Here is a 15,574-nt window from a genome sequence, read left to right as displayed (position 1 = left end):
CAAGAGCAGGACAACCTGTCAAAAACAGCGATGATCCAATGAGCCAATCAATTCCCAGTGGACAAAATCAAGTTTCACCCTACATTTTGTCTTGTTCGAGAAGCTATTTCACACTGATACATGTCACAATCGAGAAACAGCATGATCACAACTTCTGCTTCATGTCAAATTAAATACACCTCTGTAATTTAGGGTGACCACTTTGTTATTGCTCTGATGCAGAACAGATTTTGCAGGACAATTTGGGACATGTGGGAATGATGTGGTATTTACTACTGAGATTTACATTAGTTGGGAAGTCTATCTGGAGTGACGTTGGATGAAAACATGCTTAAATCACCAATAAATGTAAATTATGACCAGCTCTGTGACTTGCCATAATATTTCCCCCACTCTATGATGGCTGCACAAATGGATTATAAGTGTCATTTCCACACTATGTTAAATTATGTATTATGTTTGATAATCTTGTGTGGTGACAATAACACACTTTTTTTGCATAATTTGACAAAAATCCTGCACAACACAATAGCAGACAGATCCTAGACAGCTTTAGCTCCACGTTGTGGATGTTTTTGGAAACACACTTGATTAGGATTTAGATTAACTGGATTTTTACATTGAACAGCAGAGGGCAGCATATCTTGAAAAATTTCCTTTACAGTGACTGAACCTCTTGGTGAACCTCTAGTGATACACAACACAAAAGCGCTCTAAATGAAAATCCTGCTTTCTTTGGTAGTTTCACAGTATGTTTGGTCTTATCCTTGATGTAAAGTTACATCAGCCAGGTCAAGCATTAGTCACAAAAAGCCACACACACAGCATGCCCTCATAATGTTGTTTCATATCACACTTCTTTACACAATTCTTTCCTTTTTTCCTCTCTGTATGGCTTTTTTCAAATTATGTTTTCTAAAGCACAAAAAGCTGCACAAAGGTGAGAGTATAATAATGAAATAATAATAATTATAAAAAAAAAAAAAAAAAAAATCAGCAGTCAGAAGTATCCACTATGAGAAAAAGTTTAAGGCCGTGTTTCTCATGCTAAAGTCTCTGAACAAGCAAAGTGTTTCTGCCACGTTTAGACATTTATGAGGTCAGCTGAACTGTTACACACGCACAAAGGCCAGGCTTATTTTTTTTGCCCCTCTGCGCCTAAAAATTTGTGTTTTTGTGTGTGTGTGTGTGTTTATTTATTTTTTTGTCTCCTCTCTTGGAGCTTGTTCCATCTGTGTGTCTACTAAAGGCATCACTTCGCTACCCCATCCATCCAAAATACACCAGCGCTGTCTCTCTCTCTCTCTCTCTCTCTCTCTGTCAATGATTGTGACTTCAGTACCTATTATTGCCTCTACAGGGGATCTTCCTTACATTTTTGTGAAAACTTATAGCTGTACAATTAAATCATTGTGTGTGTGTGGAAAAGGCCAGCTAAGTAAAGGGCCATTAGTGCCCCCTTGTGACTTTAAGAGGTATTACACTGATTTATCAGTATTCCCCTTAACGATCCCTGGGATTATATGATGTTTTTTTTAAAGATCATTATTTTGTGTATTTAGTTTAACGGGATATGTTGACATGCTTTAATGTTCCCAAAACACATTATTGTAGGTCCTCTATGCCCTGTCTCTCTCAAATGCGTCGTTTATTACAAAGTCTCTCCTTCCGACAAGCACAGTCTGCTCTTGGTCAACTGACCCAGTGCATTGTTATTGGCCGAACACCACAAGCACTCGTCAGAAATGTAATACCTCTCTCCATAATCTTGAGCTTCATCTTTTAAAATAAATGTAAAGACAGTTAATAATGTCCTTAGTTTTACCATCAGTTCAAGCCTGAAAGGGGAACAGATTCATGTGACAGACACGGTGATGAAGCTTGTTTGTGTTTGCAGTACACAAGCCACGGATGGTTAAGACAGCTGACTCCACTGAGTGACCATCTCCCTCTCTCTCTCACACACACGCCCACACACTCACACGATGCGCAAAACTCTGCATTTGAACATTTAATAGCAAATACTTTAACAACATACTTACTGTAACTGATTCAGAAGCACCAGATTGTTGTAGCAAAGTCAGAATTACCTCCTCTCCTAGATTCATGAAACGGTCGTCCATAAAATGCGTTGCTGTTCTGTTGTGTGAACATTTGGCAGCATTACGCAAATATTTACACATAGTGATGTAGACATGTGGGGGCGTGTTTAAACAAGCCTTTTTAGGAGGGTGTGGCAGAGTCTTAACTTTTGTTAAAAAAATATCTCTTTGGACTTGAGACTTTAGTCTATACAACTTTACAGATCTTCATTTTGTACCAAGAGCTTGTAACACTCCAAAGAGAAAGGACAAATTTTAATCGCATCATATAACCCCTTTAAATGGAAAACAGTAATTTAATTATATTTCACAGAATTAGTTATTACTTATATAGTATTACTCAATATTACTTGTATCTTGATTAAATAAGTGTCAACTTATTACTTATATACACTATTACTTTATAAGTGATGAACTAATGATGCGATCAAATCAAATACCATTAAGGGTTGGGGGTGAAATGCTCGTTTTCACTCAATATCCTGTTAATCTTGAGTACCTATAGAGTAGTACTGCATCCTTCATAACTCCAAAAAGTCTTTAGTTTTATTATATTCATAAGAGAAAGATAGTCTGTACCAATTTTCCGGGAAAAACGACCGGCTGGAGGCGTGACGTGTGGGCGGAGCTAAAGAATCACGAGCGCCAGTAGGCTTTTGCGTTGAGAGCGTCTGGAAGCTGTGACATTACTGTGAGGAGAAAAACACATCCAAAACAAATCATGGCTAACAGTCAGATTCAGCCATTTATTTATGATCCAGAATCAGATCCAGAGGCTGAAAATGAACGAGAGCAGCAGCAGCAACAAATCGCTCCGAGCGGGGCTCGAACCCAGGTCTCCGGCATGTGAGGCGGACGCACTAACAAGGAGGCAGAGATATTTGAAGCAGTTTTACTCACCGCCTGCAGTTCCAACACACGATCGTGACCCTTTTATGTTGGGATTGCATCATCCTTCAGAAATAAACAATGTGCAAATCCGTCGTCAAACTGGGCCTTGTTTGTAAAACAAGCATCTTCAAAATGCAGGGAACAAACACTTGCACAATTCCGTTGATGCTCTGTAAAAATAAACTCCATCCACTGGTCCCTTAATGCTGTTGTTTTTTTTGGTAATCAGTGCAGGGTTGTCTTGCCCTGGCAACCAAAAACACACTTCTTTTGTGACATTTCGCGACGCTCTCGCTTTGATCAGTGATTGTCTGTGCTCAGCCTCACAGTGCTCTGCTATACGGGAGCGCGCGCTCTTCCGGCAGACGTGCCCTTAGGACCCATATAAGGAAATTCCACTCCATCTAACGTCACACAGAGCCATACTCGAAAAAAACTTTCTGAAACTTGTGACAAACCGGAAGGAGTATTTTGGGAACAGAAATACTCCTTCAAACGTACAACTTAATTTTTTAAACTTTGTCCATGTTTAGCATGGGAATCCAACTCTTTAACAGTGTAAAAAACTCAGTATGAATGAAATAGCATTTAACCCCCCCTTTTAAGTAATCACTCAGCAGTAGTGCAGCCCTTCCCAGAATGTTTTAGGTGAGCTTATGAGGCTCTTTTGATTTGGGTCAGCAAGCAACCACCTGATAGCGTAGCAACACATAAAATAGCTCTTAGAAAACCATTCAAAATATTTATTTAGCAACCACGATGCAACACCCTGGCAACCACCCACAACACCCTAGCACTATACCGGCAAATTTTGTATGATAAATCAACATCACTGTTATCCTGTTTCTGTGTGTGTTTTTCAGGAGAGCCGGCTTCATGCAGTAGCTAAGTCAGGAATGTGAGTCTAAGAGGCCTGTCTTGGAGCTAAGACTATTGGAAGAGGTCAGTCAACCAATCAGTAACAATCACGGATCACTAAGTATTGCTGGGGGTTCTTGCAACTTACTGTTATAATGCTATACAGACAGATGCTCTTGGATCTGTCAATTAGAAGTCAGTGCAGGTGTGATCTCCATTCATTCAAGCTCCTAAGAGGCTTTCTCTCAAAAAACTGTGCTCTATGGTGCAGTGAAACACAAGTCTGATCATACATTTAATTTGATACAAACTCACTGCAGAGGTTTGGAAGTAGCAGCCACATTTAACCCTTTCATGCAAGTCTGATCATGCATTTAATTTGATACATACTCACTGCAGAGGTTTGGAAGTGGCAGCCACATTTAACCCTTTCATGCAAGTCTGATCATGCATTTAATTTGATACATACTCGCTGCAGAGATTTGGAAGTGGCAGCCACATTTAACCCTTTCATGCAAGTCTGATCATGCATTTAATTTGATACATACTCGCTGCAGAGATTTGGAAGTGGCAGCCACATTTAACCCTTTCATGCAAGTCTGATCATGCATTTAATTTGATACATACCCGCTGCAGAGGTTTGGAAGTGGCAGCCACATTTAACCCTTTCATGCCAGTAAAAATTGAGTGGTTGGACAGGCTGAAAGGTTGGGTTGCAGAACCTGTGTTAAAGTAAAAACTGGGTCACTTTGACCACATATGGTGTTTTTGAACAAAATAATATTAGAGACCAGAAATGTTTAACTAACCACCATTGACAGGCACTATTTTTTCTTAACTGCTGCTTTTAAAACTGCATGTCCTCTCTGGGCCATAATGCATGGGTTTTGCCTAAACAGAAGGGCTGATAGGTGGAACTATGGTGAACAGAGACTGACCACTGTCACAATTTGCCAGTATACTAATAAAAAACTTGATTTAGTGCTCTGAATAAAAGTGACACACATTTGTACATATTGCCATATGGAATTGCACTCTGGAATATTTAAATGTTCAGATTTGTTGGTTCTTAACTTATTTAGAGCTATAAGGGTTCCTATAGTCGTGGGAAAACTGGAAATGTCAGGGAATTTTAAAATGGCCATTTTCAGGTCTGGAAAAAAATTCTTTACATTTTTCTAGTTATGCTCAGCACTAAAAATTGCTTTAGTTAGTGCAATTTTTATTAAAAGATTCTTAAGTAATTGTTATCAACAAGACAATATCTGAAAATGAATTTGGATTGCAATTCAGTAAGGGTCAGTAAGATTCTTTAGTTTTTTTTAATTAATGAAATTAATTATAACAAGGATGCATTAAATTAATTAAAATAAACAGTGAAGGCATTTAAAAATTTAGCAAGATTTCTGTAAATGTTTGATAATTAATATTAACAAGAAACCAGCATATTAGAAATAAGAAAACTAAGAAAACGGGTTACTTGCTGAAAATGGGCAGTCATGTGAAAGCTTGGAAGAGGCGCTGGTTCATTCTGAGGAACGGGGAGATCTTGTACTATAAATCGCCGGTGGGTAGACGTATCCACAACTCTGTGGTGGTATCTGAGAGACGGTGTGAGGTTAGGAAGTTTAAAGTTACAGCACTGATGATATCTACCTTTGTTCTGTTCTCAGTGTGACGTGATCCAGAGACCTCAGGGCCAAATGGAGTGTTATTTGTGTCATATAGCCCGCAGAGAAGGAGCTCAGACATTCCAGGTGAGAGACACACACTGATACACCTTAACAGCCTTTAACAAATTGAAGGGATGTTCAGCTTTTAAGTGCTGTCATTATTGGGTTTTCAAAGGCATAATAATAATAATAATGGGGAATTATGTATAATTTGATCATTCTTGAATCAGTGCAATCACAGTTCGGGAGGAATTGAATATCATAATCATAAAATGTCTTGCAGAACTGGATGTGTTTTACTGTGTCCACAACTTGGAAGAAATTTTGCAATACGTTCCATCATAGCCAAATTGATTTATAATTTTTTATACATTATGTGAAAATTTCTGTTCACTTAGTAGTCAAATATTTAGAATACATAGATATAGACAGACAGACAGACCTATTTATTTATTTATTTATTTTATTTAATATAATGATCATAAAAAGTGTTGTTGAATTTATTATGGGCCATCTGTTTTACTTTTTTTTTTTAATTGGCTTGGAATATATTCTACTTGGCATTCTATTATGGTAGAAATTATTTATTATTCTTTTTTTTTTTTTTTTTTGGTGTATTAAGATTTAAGAGCATATGAGCAGTTATGAGCCTCTTTATTCATTCATGTATGTATATATGTATATATTTATTTAGACAAAAAAAAAAAAAAAAACTCAATGTTTAGATATTAATATCTACAATTTATTGTTTACCATCGGCCATAACATGAAAATATTTATCTGTGTATTTTTATATAACTGCCATCCAAGTCATAGTATGATTAACCAGTTTTTTTGGTTAAATATCTGTCCATGTTTTTCTCATTTGTGTTTTGTTTCTAGTTAATAACAGAGAAGAAGACCTTATACTTGGCTGCAGACTCCCCAGATATCCTGGAGGACTGGATCAAAGTTCTCCAGAATGTTCTCCAGGTCCAGGCCAGTGGGCCAGTTTCCATGGATAAAGAAGCTAAGCCCACGGTGCAAGGCTGGCTAACTAAAGTAAGAGCTCACAGGAAAGATCCAGCCTCACTTAGCCCGAGGGATATTCAGTTTGGTTTTTAGTTTTACTCTTACAGTAAATGGGTATTGGCTTCTGACGTTAGCCGCAAACGAACACAAAAAAGTTTTATAATTTATCTAGTCAAATCTACAGTACAGTGCAGGCCTCGAACAGTGGATTTACATCTAGTCTAGCATGGCAATTCATCGATTTTCATATCAAAACAGCAAGAGTTTTGACGTATAAAACAATGAAGTGATGATGAGGATTAAAGAAGGAATGAGCAGGTGACACTAAAGGATTGCATGGTTAGATTGCTGGATGGTTGGTTCACGCTGGGACAGAGCTGAGGTCATCAGGCCTGGAATGTATCTAATAGGGAGTCCTTGATCACAGGCTTTGTATGTGTGTGTTTGGAGGGGGGGGGGGGGGGTGACTTCACCACATCAGACGGGTTTTGATTGACAGGTCAGGATATAATTAATGTTTTTTTTTCTGTATGTGGCTGTGCTTGTGTATTGTTTCCCTCCAATATGTCTAGTGTCTAGTCAAGTGGGTGTGTTCATACTGGCATGATTTTCCTATTTGAATTAATTTGATTTGACTGTCCATTTCCAATTTGACGCATAAACTGGGATCAATATGAACCACATATTTGAAGGGATGGTTGATTATGATTTCACCTTTTGAACTTTAGCTACTGTGTATTGTTGCTGTTAGAGCATAAACAACATCTGCAAAGTTATGACACTCTGCTGATTAAGGATTACAAAAAAACAAACAAAAACAAAAAAACGTCTGGTAGGGACTACGAGCTTCTTCCTGGGTTTGTGACATCACTAACCCTGATGTTTACATCAACCCCGCCCCCCTGAAACACACAACTACACATAATGGTAAGGGAGTGTTAGGTTTCTGGACAATGTGCACTAGTCTGTTAATGGATCACAAACACACTGAGCCTGCTAATCAATCAGAGCCCACTGTTTATTTCTGATGGAGGGGTTTCACAAAACCAGGAACTAATGCGTTTTGCGAAATGAAGCATGAACTCTTATTACACTGCACCCCATAAACACAATCAAGCTTTGGAAAAAAGCTGATCGGCCACCCCTTTAATATATTGAGTCTGTTTTCACCTGTTTTGCTTTTTCTTTCTCTCTCAATATTTCTGACGATGTCTTTAATTCTACTACAGGTGAAACATGGTCATTCAAAGCTTTTGTGGTGTGCTTTGATTGGGAAAGTCTTCTACTAACGGAACCAGGACGACAAGGTGGATATCTTCAGATTCTTTCAATTCGGAGTGATTCAGTAGCTCTGCAAAATTTCCATTTAAGTTCACGTGTATTTTAAATGTTTAAATAAAAATATATATTCAAATATATATTTTCTAGGGGAGGAAAATGCTTAGCTAGAGACTTTGCTTAAGCGTTCATATTCTGGTGTTCTGGCCACGGATTTGCCGGTCTTGTCTTTTTCTTGCAGGACCCTGTACGTTATAGTACTAAATTAGGTTTAATCGTTTAATCACCACCACAGCGTCTTGTCTCCATTGGCAACATGCACGATTTGTGTCGAATGCAAGTGTCATAGGTAGCAGAGAGTGCAAGTAGCGATTGCAAGTGACATTGACATTTAGTTTCTTTTTTCTTGTCTTCGCCACCTGGCTACTGTTATAAAATGTTGGGAAATTCAAAAAAAAAGTAATCAAAAAATTCAACAAAATAAAAAATAAAGACTGCAAGTGATGTCACTAGCGGAAGCACAAGTGTCTAAGAGTGCAATTCTGAGAATTCAAGTCTGAGAGTGCAAGTCTGCAACCAGACCCTCTTGAAATATCTACCAATTGCACACTTCTACTCAAATAACTCGATGGATGGTTTTAAACTGAGACAGACAGATTTAATGACTCTATCTAGACCCCAGACAGTGTTTACGACCAGCTCTTATGGGCTGATGGCAGCTGTCTGTTTGTTTTTCAATCTGTTGTGTGTTCATGTGTGCAGACTCTGCTCTGTGGAAACGTGAAGTGTTGTGTTTCAGTAAAGCGGGACTGCGGTACCCTCTCAACACGCTGCCCTCTGTGGCGCTTCAAACAGAGGCTTTCAAACTCTTTAAGGTGAACGCTCTCGTCTGTCTTCTTTCAACTCCATCTCTCAAAACCCTTCTAAGATGTCCTCATCTTCCTCTTCCTCTCCCCATCTTATGGTGCCGTCCTGTCCCTGTGTGTGAGAGAGCTACTTTGTCTCCTTCACAGCAGGATCAAAGGCTGTGATGGTCTCATTCCAGTCGCTCGTAGTTTCTCCTCAGGCTCCTGTTTTGAACTAAGAAACCTGTTCTCCAGAGGTTTACAGATATTACGCCCTATTGACTGTTCAATGGCGTGTCCACGAGAGCTAGCATCATGCACAGCCCTCAGTGCACTTTCAAGATCAGAGGGGCTTTTTAGGTAGTCATTTGATACTGAATGAAAAGGCCTCCCACTCTGAAGTAATGAATGGGGGGTTGACAGCTACATCCTGACTTGATTTAATTTGCATTATAATTCCTGTAAGAACAGAAACGGTATGTTAATAAGACAGTAAAGCATGTTGTTGCATGCTGTCTGTACAGCCACAGAACCAGCTGTGTGCGTTAATGTTTGTGAGCGGTTCGCCATCTGCTGGTTGGTCTATTCTCATCACAGACAGAAGTGCAATATATCTCAATCTCATTTGGTCTTTCTCTCCCAACACTTTTCTGTCTGCTAATATGGTATAAAGAAGCAATTTCAAAGAAAAATTTTAATGGTTAGTAAATTGTCCTGTGGTGTAACTACCAAGTAAAAATGTGGATACATGTGAGAGAACACATCTAAATTTAAATAAATCAAAGTATGTAAAGTAAAATAGAATAAAATTAAAAAAAAAAAAAAATTAAAAATTGTTATTACATTTATTAGAAATCTAAAGTTTACTTATTTAAATTACACCACATTATATTTCACAACCTAAACTCATTTAGTTATGGAGTATTTTTATGAATTGCATTTTTTTAAATGTATTTTTGTATAAATTAATTAAAAGGACAAACAACTGAGTGTTGTGTCATTGAACCACACACATACTGTACATAAGATTCATGCCAGTTGTTCATCAATGTGCTGGTGGAGTCTCCCTCCATCGACTACCACACCTCGCTGGCCCAGAATGCACTGCAGGTGTGCCTAACACATCCAGAGCTGCAGAATGAGATGTACTGTCAGCTGACCAAACAGACCAACTGCCGCACTCCTCACAACTATGCCCTCACGCAGGTCAGTGTCATATTTGTTCATACACACACACCCAAACTACACTGTATCATCATATGAAGTATGTTATATCTCTATATCTCTCTGCTCTTCTCTTTCTTTCTTAGTGCTGGCAGCTGTTGTCATTGTGTGTAGCTCTCTTCCTGCCTCAGCACCATTTCCTGTGGTACCTGAGACAGTACCTGCAGCAGAACGCAGATCCCAGGTTACTGACCACACGCTCACTCCATGAAGTACAGTGTGTTGTACATGTTAAAGGGATAGTTCACCCCAAAATGAAAATTCTGTCATCATTTACTCACCCTCATGTCGCTCTAAACCTGCAAAAAAGTTGCTTTCTTATGTTGAACATAAAAGAAGATATTTTGAAGATTGCTGGTAATCAAACAGTTGGTGGTATTTATTTTCCTACTACACTTCCTTCTTCAGAATCATTCTAATAAACATCAGATCATTCTAATTTAAAAAGCATTTTTTGAATAGCATAATTTATTGAACGAATAGCATTTATTATACAAGTGTGTTTGTGTGTGTGTGTGTGTGTGTGTGTGTATATATACACACATGTATGTTTGTGTATTTATATATAAACAATACATTTACACCATACACACACACACACATATTATGTATGCAAACACTTTTATTTTGGATATGATTATTCGTTTGACAGCACTGAATACATTTGGATTTACAAATATACATTCAGATTTTACATAAATATTTCATGTTTGCCATTCTATAATTTAATTATATCATGTACAGTCTTACTTAATGAATTATATTAAAAACACAGTCAAAAAAAGACTTCTACAAAACTAAGAAAAAAAATTAATTAAGGGTTTTGATACGTTTACTGCATTTAGGCTTAGATACAGATATGAATAAGAGTTTTTGCCTAGACGCCTCATGTAATTGAATGTGAAAGCCTGTGTTTATGTGTGTACGCCCACAGGACTGAAGTGGGGAAGTATGCTTGTGTACTGCCAGCGCTCAGTAGAGAGAACCTCACAGAATGGAGAGAGAGAGGCGAAGCCTTCACGAATGGAAATTCTTTCTATTCTGCTGAGAAACCCTTACCATCACTCGCTACCTTGCAGCATACCTGTTCACTTCATGAACAACACTTATGAGGTACACACACACACACTTTCTGTTCCCATCGATCTGGCTCTTACATTCAATACATCAGCTGAGAAAGCTATCTCCTGCATGCCTTCTGCCTCTGATTAATAGGTAAAACTTTTTAGCAAGTAAAGGTTCTGTTAATGCAATTGTAAAAGTCCTTCTTCAGGTCGTGGTACACATCTTTACTGTTTGTTATAAAGTAAGCATAACTTTATTGTTAGTAATATTTCAAGATGAACATTTACTGGAATGAAGCGTCTTAGGTTTACTTGACTATCCATAAATCTTTTCATTTTTATTATTATTATTATTTTTGCATTTTTGTATTGCATTGCATTGTATGTTTTGTCCCCCACAATTAAAACTACAGATATTTGATAATAAATCTAAGCATTTATAATCACCTTGTATTAGGAGATAGAGTCATATTTAAATGCATTTTATTGAAGCAGTATTTTTATTGTTGTAAAAACCACATTGATTCCCATTACAAGCTACCAAGAACTGTTTGGCCAAAAAAAAAAAAAAAAAACCTGAATGAATTTGAATAATACCGACCGACGTGTTTTTTTTTTTTTTTTCGACCTACTTGATTATGAAATTTATATTCTCATATATCATACTATACAGTATGAACCATAAAAGCCTGATGTATCAAATATGATAGTCAACAAAAATGCAATAGCATTTTTAATAACATTAAGGTTCAATTCACTGCTCCATTTCAATAATTACTTTTGCCCTGTTTACACTTGGTATTAAGATGCATGCAGGATATGGGTGGATGTTTACACTACACATACAGTGTTGTCACAATCATTTTTCAATGTGTCCATATGTGTTTTCAGTGATTTGATCACAGCTTCTTTTAGACCCAATTTACACATGTATTGGGCATTGACCACTCATGATCCAGTCTCAGAAAAAATGGATGCTAGGTGTAAACTGGGTCTTTGATGTATGACATGGAATGCTAAGCAGGACAGGCTTTCAGAACGCTGCTGCCTCTTAACTTTCTCCATCTCTACAGGTCGTAGGTTCTGATGGTGCCACCACAGTGGAGGAGTTCCTCAACACAGTCAACCAGAGGGCAGGCATGAGGAAACCACAGATTTCAGGCTTCGCACTCTTCACTGATGACCCCTCTGGAAAGGATCTGGAGCACTGCCTGCAGCCCAGCAATAAAGTATAATATGAACATGAAATATCAGTTTAGTCCGTATGTTTTTTGATGCAAGAAAATTAAAGGAATGTTTTTTAATCTTCTGGTGCAGATTTGTGATGTGATCTCAAAGTGGGAACAGGCACTGAAAGAACTTCATCCTGGAAAATATGAAGGAACACGGATTGTCTGCCTCACTTTTAAAAGCAGGTATGTTTGAAAAACTGTCTCATATGCACAGTATCAATGTTTTTCATGTGTCAGGTTTTTAAAAGCAGTCAATCTTCCTTGTAGGCTGTGTTTCAGAGCTCAGGCTAAGGGGGAGACTGAGCGAGAGCGCCTCCTGCTGGCATATCAAAATAATAATAATTTTAACAGTTATTTTATAATTAACTTTTAACATTTAATTACTGTATAGACTTAGTATAATTATAATTTATATATATATATATATATATATATATATATATATATATATATATATATATATATATATATATATATATATATATATATATAAAATATACTGTTATTTAGCTTTAATTTGTAATAATGTTTTCTCATAGAATGCCTGATTTACTATTTACCAATGCCCAATTTTACCAAGTTATACAATAATTTTCTTCTTCTTCTTCTTCTTTTTTTTTTTTAAGTAAATGAAAGCTAAAATGTTTACCATGTTGATTTTTGCACAAACAATTATTTCATTTAATCACAACTTTGTCCCACAGGGAACTCTCTGAGCGTTTGGCCACAAAGTGGTCTGTCCTTCATGGATGCACAGCCTCCGAGTGTGTAAGAGTCTACCTGACTGTGGCCCGCAATTGGCCTCTGTTTGGGGCCAAGCTGTTCAGTGCCAAGGTTACTTCAGATATACAGTAGATAAGGCATCAGTATCCTTAGCCATGGGCAAAATTGAATGCTATTTTCTACACAACCTTGACCACTTAAAAAGATTTCCAGATGTACCTTTTCACAAGAGGGCTGTTAAAACATGGCAGAATATCTCCTTTTACTCCCACTCTGTTGGTGCGCAGCCATTGCCTCCCTCTTCACTGGAGCAAACTGGAGAGTGGCTGGCTGTTAATGAGGATGGGCTGAATGTTCTGGACTATACAATGGTGAGTGAATGCGGATGCTAGTTATACTTTCAGAAAGTAAGACTGCATTAAAGGAATATTACGGGTCATTTATGACTTAAGCTCTTAAGAGTGCTGTTGATTGCCACAGAAAAGAATTTAGACTCCCTGAGGTTGTAAAAACAAATGAAAAACATGCTTACACTAAAGCCTTTTAATAAAAGCCTACAAGTCAAGTGTGCAGAACCACAAATATAAAACTATAACACAGTTTTGATAATGCAACAGTAACAAGATGTGATGTAACTGTAAGGTTCATAGCTGATTCCAACAACATTTTTGTGGAAACCATGATAACTTTTTTTCTCCAGTAGTTTATTGAAATATATATATATATATATATATATAGTATTTACTGTCACTTTTACTGGATCAATTCAATCTAAATAAAAGCAAGGATGCATCACATAAAAAAAGTAAAAAATCTAATGACAAACTTTAAAACGGTTGTGTTTATATTTGTTTTTGTAGAGTTGTAAGAGACTGAAAACGTATGTGCTGGATGATATTATAGAGAGAGAGCAAAATGTACCCATCCTACATTAATTAATGGGTGAGCAAATACAATTAGTAACAATTAGTGTATACCTTGGTATAATGCTGGACAATAAACTTGGGATGCATGGACTGATTTTGTAAGCAAGAAGCTTCAACAGAGAATGTATTTCTTAAAGAAACTACTTTCTTTTAATATCAATAGCAGACTGCTTTTGATGTTTTATAGGGCTTTTATTGAAAGCATTTTGACATTTTGTGTGATTTATCGGTATGGGGATGCTTCTGAGGCTCAGAGGAGGTCACTGGGGAAGGTAGTAACAACAGCAAGTAAATTAGTAGGGATAAAGTTACAGTGAATACAGAGTATATATAAAGAAAGACTGTTGAATAAGACTTACATCATTGTGAATGATAAGAGGCATCCATTATCTTATACTTTTGAATTGTTGAAAACAGGTCAAAATTATATTTTATTTCCCAAGCAATTAAAATCTTATTCCTCTCGTGCTAACTGAGGGTCAGCTTGGTCAGCAGTTATTTTAAATTAGATAAAAAATTAAACAAGACTGGGGATAATCTTTTATATGCAATGACTAAACCAAAGGTAAGACATGCTAATTCACGAAAGGTACAGTACATTACAACACATTTCCCAATGCGGTCAGTAAAAACTAAATTCTGATATATGTTGTGCTTTTAACATTCAGTTTTATTACCTATCTTAAAAATCTGATCTGAAGTGTGTGAGGGAAAATCAGAACTTTAAAACGGCTCAGTTAAACTTCTACACCCCCCTCTGAAACCACTATCTGAAAGATGATAAAAACAGGTTTTTCAATGAGAGTTTCACTCATACAGTATTGCATGCTGTAGGAAGTGCTGATGAGCTCTACCGTGTTTGTCTGAGCATGAGATTTACTCACAAATCTGTGGTTTGTTGTGTCTTTTTGGCCTGATACAGTAAAAGCAAGTTAAATGTTGAAATACTTGTCTACTAAAGACTTCCTGGTTCACTGTGCCTCTCCCTCTCACTGCTGTAGATCCTGGAACTGACGCTCCTCATGGCTTGTTATATCAACTACTGGACCTCCAGCTTGCCAGGGGCTAGAAACCAGAATCAAGTCTCAGCAGTGAGCCTCATGGAGACAGGAAGCTCTGGGACATCAACAGCCACCACTTCCCCTTAATGACATAAACTACCAAAGTCCCCACTCTCCTTTAAACCTCAGTCTCCAAGTGTCTGGGTCGGCAACCTATCACATGGTCTGCAAACAAATAAAAACACATTCTGCTAAATATTTAGATCATTTATTTTGGGATAAATTACAATCAAACAATTTAATGTTTAAAGTCTCAAACCATAAACTGCAAAAATTATTTATTGTGTGAAACGGTCACTACTTGCAACTGTTCGTAGTCCAAATACAAGAAATAAACACATCACAAAGTGTTTTTTTACTGGTGAAGATCACCCACAAAGTCAGAGCAGATCCAAGACTATTTTATTCTTGAATGCAAAAGTTTGGCGCTCGTTTTTAAGGAATTCAAGCTTTTAAACTGGAGGTCCAGTTAAAGGCGCAGTTTGACTTTTTCATCTGTGCATAACATGATTTTATTTTATTTCTTTCTTTGTTCAAGTTTTTGTTTATATTGGTTCAGGACATTTCCACTGTTTAACGGTACATTAATTAATGGTACCATCAGTCATTTGAAGTTTGGACGGTGAATATCAGGATGTGTAGAAACATTACACAGATCGTCTCTAATACATCAACATATTCAGCAG

General features: G+C 37.2%; 1 pseudogene; it reads left to right on the top strand.

Moving 5' to 3' along the window:
- The window catches only part of LOC113060284 (pleckstrin homology domain-containing family H member 1-like), a 29,752-nt pseudogene extending 14,742 nt beyond the window's left edge, over positions 1-15,010 (top strand).
- The last annotated feature ends 564 nt before the right edge of the window (positions 15,011-15,574 follow it).

The sequence above is a fragment of the Carassius auratus genome, chromosome 42 (assembly GCF_003368295.1).
Source record: "Carassius auratus strain Wakin chromosome 42, ASM336829v1, whole genome shotgun sequence".
Classification (NCBI taxonomy): domain Eukaryota; kingdom Metazoa; phylum Chordata; class Actinopteri; order Cypriniformes; family Cyprinidae; genus Carassius; species Carassius auratus.
Note: the sequence above shows the minus strand (reverse complement) of the source record. Positions and strands in the feature narration are given on the sequence as shown.